General features: G+C 45.8%; 1 protein-coding gene across 7 annotated transcripts in view; it reads right to left on the reverse strand.

Annotated features, from left to right (window-relative positions):
• The window catches only part of PKNOX2 (PBX/knotted 1 homeobox 2), a 352275-nt gene extending 335239 nt beyond the window's left edge, over positions 1 to 17036 (reverse strand). For 6 of the 7 annotated variants that reach the window (XM_048512663.1, XM_048512660.1, XM_048512662.1 and 3 more), the window contains exon 1: positions 16936 to 17036. The gene's annotated coding sequence lies outside the window, so the exon portion shown is untranslated. Of the gene's footprint in view, positions 1 to 4408; positions 4521 to 16935 lie in introns of those variants that run through there. The other variant, XM_048512658.1, reaches the window with a different exon arrangement.
• Between the last annotated feature and the right edge of the window lie 4029 nt (positions 17037 to 21065).

Raw genomic sequence — 21065 nt, forward strand, 5'->3', positions numbered from 1 at the left:
TTAACAACTGGTTGTTTACAAGCACCATTTAAACAACCGGTTTTGCTGAAGTGGCACGAACCTGCTGAACCCCACCATTGTAGCCATCCAATTCACCTCTGAAGGTCCAGGAAATTTTAGCAAAGCCTCTGCAGAAAACCTGAAAACATGAGCAGATGGTTCATTTTCAAAAGCAGCAGCAGCAACAGCAGCAGCAGAGCTGTTTTTTATACCTCGCTTTTCTCAACCTTTACGGACTCTCACAGCAATTTGCAATTTCCTTCTCTTCCATTCCCACAACAGACACCTTGTGAGTTAGGTGGGTCTAGAAGATTTCTGAGAGAACTGTGACTGGCCTGTGGTCACCTAGAAGGCTTCATGTGTAGGAGTGGGGAAACAAACCTGATTAGCCAGATTACAGTCTGCCACTCACATGGAAGAGTGGGGAATCAAACCCAGTTCTCCAGATTACAGTCCACCACTCTTAACCATGTTGACTCCATTTCTCGTTATGTTTCTCAAGTGGCACACTTGCAAACTACGTCTCCCCCCCGCCTTTTTAAAGAAAGGAATCTTTTGCTGACCTACATCTGCCCCACAATTATATGAAGCAATTCTCAATATCTTACTTCTCCAGGACATTTTTCAACACAATTCAGCAGTATGCTTTACACAAAGGCTGGTTCACACTTTACATGTCAAAAATGTTTGAATAATATACTTGAAAATACCGGCTGTGAATGCAGGCAAAAAGGAGTTTCCACGCCCAAATAACATACAGAAACACAGTTCATAGCCAGACAACCTCAGGTCTGTCCACAGATCCTTACTGAATACACAATACTGATCAAATATGAGTTTGCCAGCAGTTACATCAGTAACCACAAGATGCTGTTTCTCTCCATCTCCTATGCAAACCTCTATCAACAAAGCAAAGTGTCCAAATAGCCCCTTCTTTCTATGCACCATAAACAGAAACAGCAAGAAGAACCCTCTGTTAGTGTTCCCTGTAACTTTAGAACCAACCCCTCTTCCCTCACAAGGCTGACATTTTAGATTACAGCCCTGCCTGTGTTTTCTGGATCGGCACCCTACAACCTATAGCACATGTTGGCAAGAGTGTAAGGAAAACAAGGCGAGAACTGCCAGACCCCATTTGCCTATCCACCAGGATGAAGATTAGAGAGATGACATTTTTCAGCACATATCAGTATCATTTTTCCCTTGACATTTTATATGACCAGCTTTGAGAGCCGGGCCCAACTTTCCATTGTATGAGTAATAACAGAAGACAGCTGCTGTCTCCGGCACATGAAAATCCTGGAGCTGCGGCAACTCCCGACAGAACACGTTTTGATCCGAGCCGAGTCTCCTCTTGACATCTGCACTGCAACGCACCATTATTCTGCACCTATCGGGAACTTCTGCAGCAGCAGATGGACAAACCGTGCACTTATGGGCTGCCAAGTATAATACACTGATACACTGCCATAACATTTATGTTAATATTTAATTCCGTGAGATGTCCGGTTCTTAATGCTAATCCATTTGTTTTACCCAGCAGAAGTCAGAAATCCAGCTCGCAGCATAAGTCACGGTTTTAGCACTTTAGGGCAAGGTAAAAGGATGCTTTTACTGTCTAGGGGAGGAAGTTTGCTTTCTGACATGCAGAAGCAGCATTTGGCAGCTAGTGTGTCATTAATAATGAAGGTACTAAGGAAAAGAGCTCTGACGGCCAGGAAATGACCTCTCCCTTGCTTTCCCCCCAGTTTTCGTCAAGCCATGCCCCCTTTCTCCCCGAAGTCCCCTGATCATCGCCACACATACATTCATCTTTTCTCCCTCACAAAGATGGGAGTCAACAACAGAGGGTTTTCTGCCCCGGCTTTTCCCATGACTTCCTGCTTCCTAGAGCAGCCATTCTCGAGTTCTGCTAATCACAAACCACTCTTATGGTTCAGAGAAGGGGTGAGGCTCAAAGACGGAGAGTGCGTTTCCCATGCAGAACTTCCTAGGTTCGTTCCCTGGAATCTCCCGTTCAGGGATTTCAGCTAACAGCTGTTGGGGGGAAAGACCTTTCTCTGCCGAAGACCTTGTTTGAGAAAGCCGGTACTGAACGAGATGTTCCCATGGTAACAGCACCTTCACATGTTCAGTTATTTTATGTGGATAGCAGTGTTGGTCTGCAGTAGAAGAACAAGATTCCTGTCCAATAGCACTTTAAAGACCAACAAGATTTCCAGAGTGTAGGCTTCCAAGAGTCAAAACTCCCTTCAGCAGATGCATTCAGTTATGTTCATTTCATCAACACTGGGGCGGACCATAACTTTGCTTCACACAGAGAATTTTCCAGGTTCAAGCCCTAGTACCTCCCATTAAAAAGACCCTGGGGGGAAGATGCTGAGACAATATGGATGAGCCAATAGGATAAAGGAAGCTTCTTATGTTCTTTGTAGACCTCTGCATATTCTCCTGCTACAGTACAGGACAGTATCTGTACTGACTGACCAATATTTCCAAAATACAGACAGCACACAAGCCCAGGAAAGCTTCCCTTTGCACATCACACTGCACACTCAGTACAGCAACGTAAGAGCAAGATGGGCTTTGAGCATTACGTCACAGAACAGTCCTTTAGCATTTTCCTCTACGGCAGGGGTGCCCAACCTGGGGTGCATGTATGCACCAAAGAATGTGGGGATAGGTGAAAAAATTATGGAATGGGTTTGCTAATATGGGGGTACAATTTTAGCAAAATTGGTTGCCAAGGGGTACGCGAATGAAAAAAGGTTGGGAACCACTATGGTTTTCAAGGAGGTCTCCAAAACCACCTTACAGCACACTGCAGGTCATGGATTGCCATTTAGCTCTTTAACCGTCCTAGGGGATGAGGTCACTTGACATCTAAACCCACATGCAGTATTTGCTGCCGGGTTTCATCGGAGTCTGCCTCTGCTCTGGGGCAATGAAGCAAAGAACAAGAGAGCTGTGCACAGTGATGGAAACATAACCCAAAAGCTTTACAGAATTCTCTTTCAAGAGCCTGCTCGGCATTTGCTGTTGAGCAGGTTTCTAAGCTATCTTTCTATCAGTTCCCCAAAACATATTAAGCTTTCTAAAGGTCTCATTAAAATTATTTTTTATTGTGAACCAAGACCTGTGGCAGCTTTGCAATGCTATCCTACACAGAGTTATGTCGTATCTGGGGAAAGGGTTTTGCATACGACATACCTGAGCGTCCTGATCTGTGTATGTATGCTCAGTTTTGGCACTTCAGCAACAAGCACTGGGAGCACACAATGTCTGCTATGCTCCCAATAAGTGCAGTTGCCGTTCTGTATGAACAGGGACAACACACATACTCTCCATGCACATCCAGCTTTGGTACATACAATCACATTCCTTCCAAAACCCAGAATTTAGTTTGCACGTTTAGTTTGCACAGAATTTAGTTTGCATATCTAAAAGGTACATGGCATTGGAAATCATACACTGCGGTGCTGTGTGGTTTCCGGGCTGTATGGCCGTGTTCTAGCAGCATTCTCTCCTGACGTTTCACCTGCATATGTGACTGGCATCTTCACTCTGAAGATGCCAGCCACAGATGCAGGCGAAATGTCAGGAGAGAATGCTGCTAGAACACGGCCATACAGCCCGGAAACCACACAGCACCCCAGTGATGCCGGCCGTGAAAGCCTTCGACAATCATACACTGCCTTTACACAGTGACTAAAAACTTCTCTGTTTCCTTTGGCATTCCCTCAGTCATCTTTCCTTCTTGCCCAATGTATTAACTTTTGTTTCTATGTTTTTGTATGTGTGTTAGCTCTGATTTTAATTGTGCTAATGATGTGTTGAGTGCTTTTAATAGCTGGCTGGTTTTAATAGTTGTGAAATGTGATTTTATTACATATGCTTTAATTTGTTAACCCTCCTGGTGGCCACTGTGAAGGCAAAAGGGCAGGGTAGAAATTCTTTAAAATAAAAATAAATACAAATTCACATGAAATGATGACCGCTTGTAGGGGTACAGCATGCTTCCATCGGGCACAGCTGGAACACCAGAATCAAACTTCCGAAAGGGGTTATGTTCTCTTGTTTCTTCTTATCAGGTAAAAGAAAGACTTTTTAGAAATCAAGTGACCTCCATTTTGGGGTGGAGAGGATAGATTGCAATGATATCACCAACTCCTTGTTCTCTTTTGATATCTTTATCTTCATTCCAAATGGCATTCTGCTAACTTTGCAGGCCCACATGATCAACTTCAGGGGGAGAACAAAAAAAAAAGTAAAAACCCATAACATATTTGCAAAGAGCAGACACCGGCCTTTAAAAAGAGTATTTTTAAAAGTTAGCCATAACGTGGAAAGGGTGGGGGGAGCGTCTTGCACGCATTGACAAAACTATATTTGAAACATGGCATCTTACCAAAAAGGCCAGAAGGCAAACAGAATGAATGCAAAGTACTTAACATACTTTGGATCTTCTTGGGGCTTACATGCTACAGCCAATTTTCTTAATCAGAACTCCGCCCTGGAACATTATCACTACAGAAGATTCTACTGCAAAATGACAAAGGAGACAAGAATTCATTATTGCTATTTTTCCAAGCTTCTTATTTTAAAAAAAAAATAAGGAGGGAGGGAGGGAGGAAACTATAGTTCCATCCCATATTTGAAACCCAAACTGACTTTCCCCGACCCTTGTCTGAGACAGCTGCCTTCCCCCACATTCCATCCAAAAATAATAACAGAAGAGAGCAGTTTGGAAGAGAGTTAATCTAATCTTCATTGCTTCAGTTTTAAAATACCCAGCTCGGTTTAAGGTTTCTTGTTACATGGAGGGATGTGTTTTTAGTGAGATAGGCCTTAGCATAAAGGTCCTTCATAGAAGCTCGCGTGTAACCAGAAACCAAGAGAGTCAGCTCTGTAGCAGCCCAGGCAGGAAAATAAGAATCTCCTCCACAAGGCAACATTTTGCAAGCAAACTCTGCTGAAACTGAACTTGCCATGGTGGTAATTATGTTAATGCCACTGCATTTTTATTAAACTATTTATAATCGTGTTTTGGGTTTTTTTGAAACCTGTGAAATGAGTCTACGTGTCAGCAGCTCCTCGGTTTTCGCCTCCCCCTCCGGAACATTTACTTTTGAATTTTTTTATATAGATATACACGCATTCTTATGTAATTATGTATTGGGGGGAAAAGATGCAGAAGCCTATCTACTAACACATTTTAAAGCATCAAGCCAAGATTTTCTAGTTCTACTACTTTAGAGCAGACTGAATTTTTAATCTTGGGGAAAAAAGGCCTTAGGAGATAATTTTTTTGAAAAACACACATACAAAATGCTTCAAAATGTAATTGGCTTTTCACCAGAATTCACAAAGGATAGAAGATGACCCCAGCATTTTCAGAGGAGGTTGATCAGTAACTGCATCTAATTCTCTGTCTTTAAAATGTCAAATACCTATTTGCATGTAACAAACATTCTCATAGTAGAGTCTCAGAACTGAACAGAAAGCATCATGGTGGCGGTGGGCAAGTTGGCTGAAGAATTTTGGAAAACTAAAAACAGGTTACAAAGACTGTGATTAGACTTTACAGCAAATCACTGTTAAGCATGCTTAATTTTGCTTTTAAAAAAGATGCTTTTCATAAGAAATCCAAAAATGGTATGCTCTCAAAATCACACAAAAACCACTAACACAAACTAAGACCATTTTAACTTAATATATTAAGACCATAATGAAAAAACAAAATAGTAAGCTACAAGTATCCAGGCCTGGTAACCAGCGGGAGATGGGTGTTTGTGTAGAGCAGAGGTGTCCAACTCTGGTGCTTCAGATGTTCCTGGATTACAATTCCCATCAGCCCCTGCTGGCATGGCCAATTGGGAATTGTAGTCCATGAACATCTGAAGCACCAGAGTTGGACACTCCTGGTATAAAGGTATGGGGGAGCAGCTGAAGCTGATAAGTGTTCAGCAAATTCCTAGAGAGGCATGACTTCACTTCCACGTTTTTTTCAGGAAATAATGTCTCACCATAAGCCTGCTGGCCTTTTAAAAAACTTTCTCCTTGACCACACCAAGCAGCAATGAGAAATGGGGGGAGGGACACAACCACTGGCAACCCCTCTTTAACCACCATCTGAAATCAAAAGCCTCTATTAACAGCTTACATGTGAAACGACATTTCAAAGTTCAGGGCCAGTGACTGAGAAAGCCCAGTTTGTCCTACAGTTTAGTAATCTCAGCTCCCCTTAAACAACAGGAGCCCAGTTTGGACAACCTATCCATGCACCGACTCACCACAACGGGAAGGGGAACAGCATAGGCATGCTGGCTCCATACCCCCCTGTGCTATCTGCATGGTGCAAACACTTGAAGGAAGCAGAGGAAGTGAAACAGCATATGCCCTATTCCTAGGGTCAGCAATTTTGAGAAAGCAGTGTCACAGGGGGGTGGCATAAACACACACAGCCAGTGTGCAGAGGTCCTCTTCACAGGGTCAGGGTTGGTGGTTTCCTTAACACATGTCTCAGGTTCTAGTTAGCCAAGCTATGACTAACAAATTGGCCATGCAAGTCTAGGACTTGGGAAACCCAGGTTCAAACCTCCACTTGGCCTTGAAGCTCAATGGGTTGTTTTAGTTCAATCACTTTTTTATCCTAATCAACTCAGATAAATTGTAGCAAGGATAAAATGGAGGGCAGGGGACAAGAATCATGTATGCACCCCTGAACTCCATTGGAGGAAGACAAGACAAAAACATAAAAGAGAGACAAGCAGCCCTGGGATCCTGAGAACTTCAATTCACATCTATTACTGAGATTCTTAGCGTGGCTTGTCGTCTCCCTATACCTGGGGTGCCAAACTCGCGGCCCTCCAGATGTTATGGGCTACAGTTCCCATCATCCCCTGCCAGCATCATGCTGGCAGGGGATGATGGGAACTGTAGTCCATAACATCTGGAGGGCCGCGAGTTTGGCACTATAGCATTGGTACTGCAGTATTTCCTTTGCCCTTCCTCACCACTGGAAAACACACAATGTAAAAATGTACATGTGCTTTCACTTCTCCGCAACAGCAACTTCAACTGAAAATGTTCAAATATCTTACAGATTACGCAACATTGTGTTTTATCAGCTCCTGAAACTTTTGTTGTCATGTTTATTTCAAAATAATGCATAAATGAAGAACACAAAGCAGAGGGGAACAAAATAACGAACATACATACACTGTTGGTTCAATACAAAACTTTAATTAGGATATTATTTGTTAATTTTGGCTGCCAGAATTCAAAAGAAGGTTTCTAAGCTACCACAAAAAATTGTTTTGTTTTGTCTTTAAACAAAACTTAAATTATTTAGCTATTTGCTAACCCTTAGTTATACATCTTTTAACAATCAAAACTTCTCAGTGGATTTCCAGTTTCCTGCTATACTCTTTTCCACAAACAGATGACAGTAAATTTGTATATTAATCCACCATTTCCTGGACCTTCTGCTCCGCAGGGGTCCTAGTGCCTTCCTAGTGTAGCGTTCTGCTACAAAGAAGGTCCAGGAAATGGTGGATTAATATACAAATTTACTGTCATCTTTTTGTAGAAAAGTGTATATCAGCATTTTTTGTTGCAACAGTAAGTTCTAAAATCTTTATTACATGATCCTGAATAAGACCTAGCAAAATACTTTTGGACTATTAAAACGTGATACACAACTAATTTCTCTTAAAACTTCCCCCCACATGAAAACTCCAGAACAATGTGACACTGCCACCACATACGTGAAGCAGCCTGTTGACATAAGGCCATATTTCTAACACTCATGGAAGTTCCCTCCATATATTCTATTTAATCAATAGACTGTCATCACCTGTCAAAGGTGGCGTGTAACATCAGCCTAAGGTGGTCCTGTGTATAGACAAGTCTTCTGCTAAACGACACAAGAAGCAGTTCTTGCTACCTCTTCATGTTTATTTAATTTCTTCAGGCTGACAAAGTTGACCCAACCCACTGGACAAAGGTTTTCCTTCCCAGGTTTCGCCCTGGGTTACAGTGCTGTGTGTAGTTACTCAGATGTAAACCCCACTGAAGGGACTAGGGACTTCTCAACACTAGGGACTACTTCTCAACACAGAAAGAAGCTACGAATCTGTTTTTTTCAACTTTAGGTTTCAACAACATCCACAGTTTCACTGAGAAGGTCCAACACCTTTTCCTCTCTTCTCATGCACAGTAGACCATTAATTATCCAGCACTTATTTCTACAGAGAGCTGTAAAGGATCAGGACAGTCTGCACCTTGCAAGCTATTACAGGCTTCATTAAAACACTCTAAATCAGATGACTTAAATAAAACCCCTTTATTCGTGAACAGGAAAAGACACTTGTGATAAGTCAATACTAGAAATTTTAAACTATACGAAATTTAATTACCCAAGGGGAAAGGAAATTCTATTAATGGGGCAGGGGGTGGGGTATTTCTTTTTTTCAGAAGGATGGCAAGGTAAGCTGCATTCCATAGATGCCTCAAGAGCAGTGGATAACTCTTGAGCACAGATTCCTGATTCAGTCCAGGTTTCTGTGTAACCCTGCAGCACAGCTCTTGGCTGAGGTGTCACAAGATTGGCATGCGAAGTAATGATGGGAAGGCACACTTTGGATGTAAAAGCAGAATAATAGAAAGGATAGAAGCAGCAGTGGGGTACAGAAAGAGCTGCTAGAAGAGGTGACTTACAAGCGCCATCAAGTAGGACTTCCAAAAAGTTAACACACACATATTTTAGACACTAAGAAACCATTAAGCAAAGGGCTTCTCATCCCCCTCTAGTGGCAACTTCCTACAGAATAGCATGAAAAAGTGCGTTCTCCCAGTAAACAGCTGTTGCGACTCTGCTCTCCTCTTGCATCTATTTAAGGTCTGCACAGAAAAGACCTGGCCCTGCTGCACTCCAAGCACATTTGGCCCACCACCACCATCACCCTTTTTCTTTTCTCTGTAACTACATCAATGAATCTACCATCTTAGGATCCCTGCCAAAATGGCCTCCAGTCTGGGAAAACTTATACCCACACAAACGTACAATGGAGCTGTTCTCAAACAGAATGCCGAGATAAAGGAGCTCCATTCATATTTCCTCCAAGTTTTCATTCTATCTCGGTCTAGGGGTCCACAGAAGGACAGCAGGACCACAGAGGAACTCAGCTTGAAGGTCACAAAAGTTGGGAACACAGAAGCTCCAGAAAGTGTCCAGACTGCTCCACAAGCCACAGAGTCAACAAGGGTAGGCAAGTACAATCTACCTTGTTTAATACACAACATCATTAGGTGCCGTTCACACATTTCTAATAGCAACTCATGCCTCATCTCACTATTTAAGACCAACAGCTGATATATTAAGCATTACTGATGTCCCCACCACCACTGGATCAAAAGATAATGCTACACATCCAAGTGTTTCTTGAAATTGTCCACAGGAAAGGGGAAGGGGCGTGGTTTAGTTCTAGATTATCTGTGCTTAATTCAGAAGGCCCCAGGTTCAATCTTGAGCATCTCTAGTTAAGAACCAAGCAGTAGATGATGTGAAAGCCAGTGTGACATAGTGGTTAGGAGCAGGTGGACTCTAATCTGGAGAACTGGGTTTGTTTCCCTCCTCCTCATGAAGCCTGCTAGGTGACCTTGGGCCCAAACTCTCTCAGCCTCACTCATCTTACAAGGAGACTTGTGGGGGGGGGGGGGAAGGAGCTTGTATGACACTTTGAGACTCCTTATAGTTGAGAAAAGCAGGGTATATATATATATCCACACTCTTCTTCTTCCAAAAGACTTCTTCCTGATGCTCCTAGAGGCAAGTGGTAGTGGCTTAACCTTTTCGAGACCGAGTGCCCAAAATTGCAGCCTCCTAGAAACTTCACTTTATTTATTGCCAAGAAGTGCCAACACGGCGAATTTAATCTGAATATACCAAGGTCTTTAGGCTTTAGAGCAATCACGGTTGGCTTTGAGGTGCCCGTTAACTCAGGAGTAAAAGCTTGAGTGGAAGCAACCGTGCCTACACACTTCGAATGGGGTGAATCTCACTTCACCCCTAGGAGGGTTTACTCAAAAGCAAGCCCCATTGCCAGCAACCGAGCTTACCCCCAGGTGAAGGATCATGCCCAGGACAGCCTAGATGTGTCTGTGGGGGGTGATTTTCCACCCCCCCACATGATGAACTCTGGGTGCGCGTGCCCACAGAGAGGGCTCTGAGTGCCACCTCTGGCACCCGTGCCATAGGTTCGCCATCACTGCTCTAGGGAGTCACTGCAACTCTGAGTACAGACAGTACTGACTTTGATGGACTGATGTCTGACTCAGTATAAGGTAGCTTCATGTATTTTGTGTGTTTCATGAAAACTGCTGCTTAATCACTACACAAGGCATTTTCCCCATTTAGTTTCTCTTCTTCTTTAAAAAAAGAATAGTTTTAAAGTTACAAAATAGCACTCGCAAAGTTAAGGACCCTAGATCTAAAGGATTCTGTGCAGCTTTCTAGGAAATAGTTTCCCTTGACTTCTTTGGATTGTGATTTGTGCTTCAACAATCTCCCCCTCCCACCCACAAACAGCAACACACAAGCTACCTCCCCAAACTCACATCTCGACTCTTTTGTTTGTGCTTGCGCTTATGAGGGTGTACGCATAGTTAAGATTGTTGGCAGGGAGCCAGTGTTGGGGAAGGAAAGAGGAGATACAAGCTGGGATGACACCAAGACAGATTTCAGCACAGAACATGAAGCAGTTTTGAGTTGCTGTTGGAGTGAAAGACAGAAATACAGTTTTAAGTGTATTTATCCTTTTTTAAAAAAATTCAACTGATTTGATGTGTAGACAAGTGGATTTTTATTTCAGCGTCTGTGATGTGCATTCCATCTTTAGTGATTTGTGTGTGTGAGTGTGTGTTCCAATACTTTTTCCAAGCTGTGCTTTTTGGGAAAGTGACTTTTCTCCCCACATTTTAAGCTCACTGCTCTATATGAAATAGTCTCTTCAGTAACAATTAGATAAATTATTGACTCCCCTTCCTTGACAGCGGTCAGTCGCAGATAGGTCAATTCCTTCACGGACTCTGGTAAAACCAACAGCCACCTACATATAACAACCGGAAAGCCATGAAAGGATATTCTCCATTTTAATAAATGTAAACAGCAATGGCCAGGGTAGAAGGGTTTGGAGTGGGAGAGGAATGGATTTTTCCCTTTCCCCTCTTATTTAGGCCACTCAATTTCTGCAATATCAGTTGCTCCTCCAGAGCTATATACCTCAGTGAAAAGATGTAAAAGTACTATATGGGCATTTTTGACCCTGCACGCAATTATCTGTTATGAAAAGTTGAGGACATCAGGAAAAGAGGAAGGTCCAACATGAAATGAATTGACTCTACAAAGGAAGCCACAATACTCAGGCTCATTCCACACATGCAGAATAATGCACTTTCAAACTGCTTTCAGTGCTCTTTGAAGCTGTGCGGAATGACAAAATCCACTTGCAAACAGTTGTGAAAGTGGTTTAAAAACACATTATTTTGCATGTGCGGAAGGGGGCTCAGTTTGCAAAACTTGAGCAAGGCTGTTAATGATAGGATTTTTAGAGGACATTAATTCATAGGGTTGCCATACATTGGAAGCAATTTGACAGCTCTTCTCTCTCTCTCTCTCTCTCTCTCTCTCTCTCTCTCTCTCTCTCACACACACACACACACACACACACACACACACACACGCAAATATCAGTCCTAAGGACAACTGTGAAAGTGGCTGGATGGCCAGAGGTTCCCCTTTCTCCCTGTCTCAGGCTCATTCTGCATGGGCCAAAAACAGCAGTGTGAAAACGGTGTGAAAATGGTGTAAAAGGGTTTAAAACGGTGTAAAAGGGTTTATAATGTTTTCACACCATTTTCACACCGCTGTTTTTGGCCCACGTGGAATCAGCCTCAGTCGAAACTGAGATCCACGTGGCTGTTTGCTCCTTAAAAACAGAAAATCCTATATCATCCCCTTAAACTCAGCTATGATAAGATTTGACTGAAACATAGCAATTTTAATGGGCTTTTTTCTTTACAGGGGAGGTATGTGTGAGTCATTAATGGGGGGGAAAAGAAATCTGTGAAAATGATGTTTCTTCCCGTTATTATCCTCTCCACCATTACAGGGTCAGTGAAGGAAATGAAGGTGGGGGGTGGAGCAGGAACAGACAAGCAATGCAATGATGAGTGGCTACAAACTAAAACAGAACGGAATCTGACAGCTGTAGAAACAAAAACATTCCCAATTCCCAACTCCAGTCCCTCCCAAGGGAAAACTGGCTTCACGAATAAATAAGGTGGCTGGATGTGTTCATCTATCTGACGATACATGTCTTAGGCTCATTCCGCACACGCAGAATAATGCAGTTTCAAGCTGCTTTCAGGGCTCTTTGAAGCTGTGCGGAATGGCAAAAACAGTTGTGAAAGCAGCTTGAAAGTGCATTATTTTGCGTGTGCGGAATGAGCCTTAGATCCATTTCTCAAAATGTGAGTTGTCTGTAGATGGTTGCATCACATATAAACAACTGGCATAATCACTCAACTAACAGTTACCTGATTAAGGAAGTATCAAGACCTGGCCAGGTAAGTTCTGTTCCACTGTTTTGTTGTGCACAAACAGCACTGCAAGAGGTGGAGAGGGAGAAAAGACAATTGCATGTCAAAGCAAGTCCCATCTAAGAGGTATTCTCTCCTGTGACAAAGGCAAGAGGGAATACCTCATCCAAGATGGTGCTGAGCTCTTACCACTCATACTAGTTCTTAGATATTAAAATAAGTTTTAAAATGATACAGCAGAGCTCATGGAACGAGGGCTTCCTTTGTAATCACTCCAACTGCTGTCTACACAGGATGCTGCCTTATACTGAAGCAGGTAAAAATGGTCACACCACTTTGTACCTGAAAGCTAAAGGATGACAACACCCTGTAGATTCCAAAAATAAATGTGAAACTTTTTCTTTTACTCACTGGTAAAAAGTACAAAACTGTGATGGTTTATACTGAATCTAGCAAGGTCAGTCCTCCTGGGTTTTATGTACAGGGCTCACCCATCACCTACTGCTGGAACCTTTTTAATGTGAGATGGCAGGGATTGAAGTTGGAATCTCTGCATGCAAAACAGATGCTCTACCACTGAGCTACACCCCCTCCTGTTTTGCCGAAACAAAAAGCACACTTTGCCAATCCGTCATGGGGGTGAAATAGACCCAATATTAAGTTACATACCTCAAAAAGGGGAGGACGGGGACAGAGTCCTGGACCCTAACCACTGAGTTTCAAAGGGGCTCGCATACAAACAGCTGTGTGAAGCAAAGGCCCACCAGCCACTTAGAGAGGGCAAAAGGGGCTTCAGAAAGTAGTGCTAGCTTGAATGTAGGCTCCTTGCAAACAAAATTTTTGTATTTTGTTTCCTTTGCTTTTTTCACTCTGCAGAAGGCCAACGCACACCAATGGAGCTGCATCTGTGCAGTTCATAACCAGGACTTTCATCAAACACTCCCACCCCACCTGACCTCAAAATGTAGGTAAAATTTTTCAAATATTTCAACTTGGAATCATTTCAAAACTGAGCCACAAGAACCCTCTGAAACAAGGCAAGGGCCAATCTCAGAAAAGGTAACGAAAAAGGAGGCTGTGTGTGTGTGTGTGTGTCTGTGTGTGTCTGTGTGTGTGTGTATATGTTAATCACCACAGTCGGGCCTGCTTTCCAGAAAGGAATATTTTTATTATTCACCAAGGAGGTTAAAAAGGGTAATTTGTTTGATCACCATTTTTATGTTAGGAGCTAAGTTCTGGCATGTTTCCCCAACCTGCCCCCATGACCTTTAGCAAGCGTCTTAACTCCTCAAGTCAACTTCAGATCAATCAAGCTAGCTCAGAGGACCAGCCCAAGCAATGGGGCCCTCCAGCAGCTACACATTTTTTGATACATATTTTTTTTAAGCGGCACAGCTCCAAGCAAGGCAGAAAGTGGGGCAGAGATAGACACAGCAGGCTCTGGTTTTTATTACAGCCCAACTTGTCGGTTTCTCAGCTCAACACCACTCGGGACGACAACAATTCTCCTTCCATTTCATCACTAGCTTACTGCAAAACGTGTCGGTGTAATTTATAGCTACTGGAACTTCCAAGCAATCGGTATGGGAGTTAATCAAACACAGCTTTCGGACCCTTTAAGCAGAGCAACCACCGTTTAAATGGTTATGACATGCGGTCAAAGCCACAGGCGGGCCAAGGAATGGGAAGGAAAGAGAGAGAAAGAGACCGCCCCAGACAAACCACGCAGCCACCCAGTCCTTTTCTGACAAAGAAACCCGGATTGCCCCCCAAAAGGGAGACACAGAGCGACGTCCTTTTAGTCTGGTGCCTACAGAGTGCCATGGAGCACCCTTCAAAGCTAATTTCTTGCAGCAGAAGCTTGGGTGAGTCAGAGTCCATTTCAGCAGATGCAAAGGAAGGGACATTACTGCAAACCGGGAAGGTCAATACAAGCATCTCATCCGGCCCAGCACCATTCTCTCTCTACACTGACAAAATTGTAACTGGGATGATTGAGATTTACTGCTGGAGCCTATTCAGTCCTGCCCAGGGGCAAAGTCCTGCAGCGTTCAGAAAGAAAGCGCCTGAGACTGCAACCAAATTGACTGTCCTCTTTTCTTCCCAAATGTGTAGGATCTGCCTGTATTGTCTGGGGAAGAGAGAGTCCAAGAGGAAACAAACACCAGGCAAGGCAAGCAGGAAGGCAGAGGGGGCTTGACAGGGATTTTCTCTTCCTGTCCAGTCTCCAACCTCTCTGGAGCGAAAGGCAAATACAAACTCGGCAACGCTGGTTTAAGCCAACCTTCTCCAAACGGGGTGAGGGTGGGTTTTTATTTTTGTCAAAGTCTGCTCACCACACCGGCGGAGACCCCGATCGCGGGAGCGATGCTGCAAACCCCCCCCCCCCCCCACGCCACCTTCTCAAGCTTTAGAGAACAGGCAACAATATTTTTTCAAAAAGGAAACACGTTCAGGGCAAATAAACTTATATTGAAAAAGGGGGAAAAAAACTTTTCTCTAAGGTTCCACACTTTTACGAAATCCGGCAACTGTGAATGATGGAGGCAACGAAGCGGGGGGGGGGGGGGTTTGCAACCCCGCTTTTTAGCGCAGTGCCAAGCCGGAGCCAAGCAGTCCCCGGAAGAGTGATTCTCGGATCGCAGCCTTACAAAACCTCTAAAGTACCCCCGCCGCTAAGAGCGCCTCAGGAGAGTTTTGGTCATCTTGCACGGGACAGATCACGAGCTGGGCTGGAGAAGCCCAGCGATGCCCCCTCCGCTGCAGCGACCGCCTCGGAGGAGTTCTCCTGCCCCGGGGTGGGGGGGCAAACCCCTCCCGCAGAAGAGCCCGGCTCCACTCGCCCCCCTGGCCGGGGACAGCAGCAGCATCACGTGCCCCCGCTGGGCGGGCAGGGGGAGGGCAAGGCACAGAAGCCCCCTCCCCTCCCCGCACACTGCGAGGACAGCAGCGCGCCTCCCTTTGTCTCCTCGGCCCCAGCGAGCTTTTCCGGGGAGAAAGGAAGCCGGACGGCCCCCGGGCAGCAGCAGCAGCAGCAGCCCAAGCGCTTCGCCCGACCGCCCGCCAGTGCCTCCTCCCCGGTGAGCTGTCCGCCTCGGAGGCGCCCCGACACCCACTCGATCCCGCGCTCCTTCCCGCTGGAGAGCCGTCCCCGTCCAGGGAAATCCGCTCCAGGGCCGTCCCCATCTGCGGGGTCCCCGAACAGGCCGCGGTCAAGCCTCGGCCAGCAGCAGCGGTTGGAGAAAGCGAAACCCGCGGGCAGCCTCCGCCGCCTTGGGGAAGAAGGCACCCCCCCCCCCGGCGCACCCGCCGCCTCTTGCACAGCCGCCCCGAGGCCCGTTCCTTGGGGGTCAGTCGGCGGCTTCCACCCCCCGGCCCTCGCACCGGAGCTCTCCGGCATAAAAATCCCTGCCGGGACCCCTGGCTAGGCCGCTGGGCAGAGTCCGTCCCTCGGAGCTGCTGTGCCGCCCGCATCCCGGCGCGCACGGCCCTCGCCTCGCTCCACCACCGGCCGCAAAGAAGTTGCCGGTGCCGCAGTCGCTCGAAAGCCCGACCCGGGCCAGAGGTCCCCTCCGACGCGCTGGAAGCAGGGCCAGGGAAGCCCCCCACCGCCGCGCCCGTCCAAGTCCCAAAGCCTCCTCTTGGGGAAAAGAGAAAAATTGTCCCGGCGAAGCCCGGACGACGCGGCGGTCCCTGCCCGGCCGGGTGGCTCCTTGCTCCGCACGCGCCTTGCCCCCACTGGGGCTCCTCTGCTTCCCCAACGCAGTCTCCTTCCCTCCCTCCCGCCCCGTTGCCTTTGGGCACCCCCACCCCCCGGGGTCAGTCTGCTTTCCCAGCTCCACCCGCTTCTGCGCCCTCGCCCTCCTCCGCGCAACGGGCAGAGCCGCGCAGCACCTGCAGCGCACCCGAGAACCGGCCCACGGACCACCCACCACCCCAAGGTCGTCCCTCCGTCCCGACGGCACCGGCCCAACGGGGGCTTCCTCCCACCGGCGCGCGGCACCCACCACCCCGGCGGCGTCGGCGGGCTCCCCTTTCCCCCGCAAAAGTCCCTCAAGCACAGCCCAAGAAGTGGCGAGCGGGTCGCGGAGGAAGAGGAGGGGGGGCTGGAAAGAGGGCGAGGGGTGCCCGGGAAAAGTCCCGCGTGCCCCCGTCTCCTCCCCCGCGGCCAGCTTGGCTGGTAGCCGGCGCCTGCCCTGCTCTGCCCCGCCGCTGGTGCTGGTGCTGCTGCTGCCGCCGCCACCGCCGCTCTGAGCGCACCGCCTGCTCTGCTCTGCCCGCCCCTGCGAGTCTGCGGCGCGCCGCGGCTCGGCTCCCTGAATGACAGCTTACCTGCATGCCAATCTTCATCAGACTGACACCGGCCTGACAGCGCAGCCTATACTCACTGCCTGGCCCCGCCGCGCGTCAGCCCGGCCCCGCCCTCGCCCGGCACACCCCTCCCGCCGCCCCCGGCCCGCCCCCGGCCCAGCCCCGAGCGCGCGCTCCCGCACCCCGCGCGCCCCCGCACGCCCAGGCCCGCCTTGTCTCCCCCTGGCGGACTCTGCCTGGGCGGCGGAGGCGGCTTCTGCACGGGGGCCGAGTCGCACCCCGTCTGTGGAGCTTGCAGGGTTGGCTCCGGGGAGGACGGCAGCGCCTGCTTGAGTGATGCGCGGAGCCGGGCATGGGCAGCAGCGCCTGGTCCCCAAGCGGGTTCTTATGCAAGCAGGCAGCAGGGAATTCAAGGGACTCGGGCGGGAGTGCCCACTGCCAAGCGAACCTGTTGCCTAGAAGCTGTAATCCCCATTCCTCTGCGCTATTGAGGGCAAGCCTCCATGAATTCTATGAGTCAATTCAACACAATACCATAAACCTTTAATGGCACATTATCAGTACACAAGAGAGAAAAATATATATATATATAAAGGTTAAAAAATAAGAACTATATATTACATAATTAGATTAAGATCGCTTATTAACAACCAATTTAAGAAACCTTGCAGTCTGTTCCAGGATGGCTCTGGAGTTGTTATTTAATAAATAAACAGTCTCTTGCTGGTCAGTCCTTTTATCTGTGCCACTCAAATGGGGCAATAATAATGACATTCTTGCCTCTGTATAAAGGGGGCAGTGATGCAAAACATGATCCACAGATTCTTCACAACACATCTCACAAATGCACAATCTTTCGTGATGTGGTGCTTTTTAAACCCTTCCGTGTCTCAAAGAAGAATTCTGTGAGTTTTAATTTCCAGGAAACATGATGCACGGGATGCAAGAGCGCTGCTAGTTGAAAGCTTTTAAAAGGAATCCTCAAACAGGTGTGTTGCAGTCCTGTTGCATTCTCCCCACTGAGGATGAAGCAGGACTTCACTTTTGAGAAAATGCTAGAACAGCACTTGATTCCTGGAGATTTCCCAGTGGCACTGTACACACCTCAGCCATGACAGTAGTTCATACACACCTCAGCCATTTTAAAAGTGCTGTCTTTTTTTCTTGGCTTTTTCTTGGTCCAAGATGAGTAGTAGTTCCAGGAAGTCTCCAGGCCTTGCCTGGAGGTTGGCAACCATTAAGGGCTTATTTGCCTGCATATTTTCTCAAGTCAGGTATGCCATTATGTGCCAGTAATGCTCTCCTCCCATTTTGCATTGACCAAACCAAACTCTCTACTACACAAGGGGGAAAATAGGGTTTTAAACATGGAAACTCTCAGAAACCTTTGATCATTATCAAACATTTCATGACCATGTGCACAAAATGTAGGTCATAATATATTATTAGAGACCTGGTAGAAAACTTGGAGAAAAGGGATGAATTTTACCAAACACTATTACCTTAACGAAAATTATTACAAAATGTATTATGAGACATCACACCATATACAATCTCCAAAATTCAAAGAAGATATCCTGATAATTGTTGGAAGTGTGTAACAGAAAGAGGCACCTTTTCCATCAGTGGTGATCTTGTGCAGGAGCTAAAGAATATTGGCAAAAGATTCGTGAAGGAATATGTAAGACTTTGAGACAAAAATGTCCTTTGACTCCGGAATTATATCTTTCAGGTCTTACAGAAAAATCTAAGAATATTAAATCTGAAGAGTTATTTAAGTATTTGTCTACAGCAGCCAGAATAAATTGGGCAAAGGTCTGGAAATCTATAATTATACCTGACATAAGAGAATGGCAAGTAAAAGTAATGAAAATGGTAAAAATTGCTAAATTGACGAGAATAACTTTGGATAAACATATGAGTAACTTTAAGAAAGAATGGGAATGTTGGATTGAGCATATTAATTTGGGATTTAATAATAGAAAAGAGATTGTTGGATTTTTTTAAGGAAAAAAGCAACATAGAATTAAAAATGGAAAAATTGGTAGGATTACTTAAGTTTTTAAAACTTGATTTATGATTTAAAAATGGAAGTAAAGATTTTAGCAAGGAGGACTATATTTTGAGTTGCAAAGCCACGGTTTCAAAAAATCGGAAGTCATGGATTGATCAGGATGTATCGATGACAACGAATTGAAGTTTGATTTGTATAATTCAGGTTAAGTATACCATGGCTCCCTGGACTGGTGCCTGTCCTGGTATCCGTTGACCCCTTTCCTGGTATCCATCAAGTGCTTTTATAAAGTGGGTGGGGCCAAGTGGGGCTTTCACCAGCAAGGTTTCTGACAGGACGATGCAACTCTGATTGCCTGTGCAGATTAAAATACTGTTTTGGGGACAGCTGTCACCACAGTGTCTGTTTTGTTATTTCTCTCACTTCTATTCTCTCTCTCTCCACCTATCAAGCAAGGTCTTTGCCCACTTTCCTGAAGCACGGGGCAGGTGCCATATTGGAGAATGGTGCTCAGAAGAACCAGAGGTGGCCCCCAAGCCACTGGGTATCACTGAACTAAAGATATCAGTCACAATCTATTACAATCTTCTGCCAAAAATTCCCTAGAATTAACACAGCCTGCACAGCATGACTTCCCAGCAGACTGAGTGCCAATGTTTCTCCCCTGTATGCATGTGTTATGTGTGTGGCTCCATTTCCCACAGCTGCCATTTTGTGGCTGCACCATGCCCTCAGTGAAAGGTACCCACAGGCTGAACAAGATTGGGGACCCCTGAGCTACACATACACACACGGTATCTGTACCTTTAAGTATTCGATGGCAAGGAAAGCTGAGGGAGTGTTGCTTTGTTGGTCATTACAGTAACGTGATACGAGATGCTTCGCAGGTCACACACTCCTATGCTACAGTCAAAGGTACAAGACCTGAAGAAGCTTGGTAGAGGGGCTGGTTGTGCATTTATGTGGCCCTCACAATCATACAATTCGTAGGGTTCTAGTAGATTAAGGAGCACAGCTATTTCGGTTCTCTTGCATTACCGCAGTTGTTTATCCGACAACATCTTCAACAGTGCCTATTAAACAGAACCTACATTGAATTTCTGGTAGAATGCAAATTTATTCAAATTTAATGAACAATTAATCCATCAAAGAGGCAGATAATTAATCAACTAAAATGTTAATCAGGTGACAGCCCTACTAAAATTCACATTATTAAAATTTTCTGGAATTTAAATAGGCTAGGATACAAAAGGGCGGGGGGAGTCTTCTTGGTGTTGCTCCCTCTGATAAGTAATTTGCTACTAAATTAATTGCCACACCCCCTTTTGCAAGAAAATGTGCAGGATTATTAAATACCCAGAAGAGATATTCTCTGAGGGGAATAACTATTTTAAGTACTATCCTATGCACACCGCACTGGGAAACCCCACTGAACTCAGTGGGTCTTAGTTTCAAACACATGCCAAATAATTTTGAAATTACTGGTAATATGGTTTAGAAGCACAGATTTTTCTTCCCTACATAATGCAATGGCACTTATTCTATGGCTCACAAAAACCCACATTTGAAAATCACCATTAAACAAAAGACCAACATTGGTTCCCATCTCTGGCATGAAGCACACACTTCAGCATAGCTCACACCTTACCTGCTCCTCCAATGACAACCGTTTCAAGGTGGTGACCAAATACCACCTATCAAGCAAGCACCTATCTGCCCACTCATATCAAGCAAGGACTTTGCCCACTTTCTTGAAACATGGGGCAGGTACCATATTGGATAATGGTGCCTAGAAGAGCCAGAGGTGGCTCCCAAGCCACTGGGTATCACTGAGCTAAAGATATCAGCCAGAATTTATTACAATCTTCTGCCAAAAACTCCCTAAAATTAAAACAGCCTGCACAGTATGACTTCCCAGCAGACTGAGTTCCAATGTACTATCCACAACCTACTCTATAGCAGCCCTTTGGTCTTGAAGAAGGTCACTTTGGTTCAGTGGTAGAACATAGGCTTTGCATGCGAGAAATCGCAGGCTCAGTCCCCGCCATCTCTAACATCAGGTATTGGGAAATGGTCTAGCTCTGCCTCAGACCCGAGAGATCTTCTAGAAGAATAGAGACAACTTTCAGCTAGAAGG

Source organism: Sphaerodactylus townsendi, linkage group LG12, assembly GCF_021028975.2.
Source record: "Sphaerodactylus townsendi isolate TG3544 linkage group LG12, MPM_Stown_v2.3, whole genome shotgun sequence".
Lineage (NCBI taxonomy): Eukaryota > Metazoa > Chordata > Lepidosauria > Squamata > Sphaerodactylidae > Sphaerodactylus > Sphaerodactylus townsendi.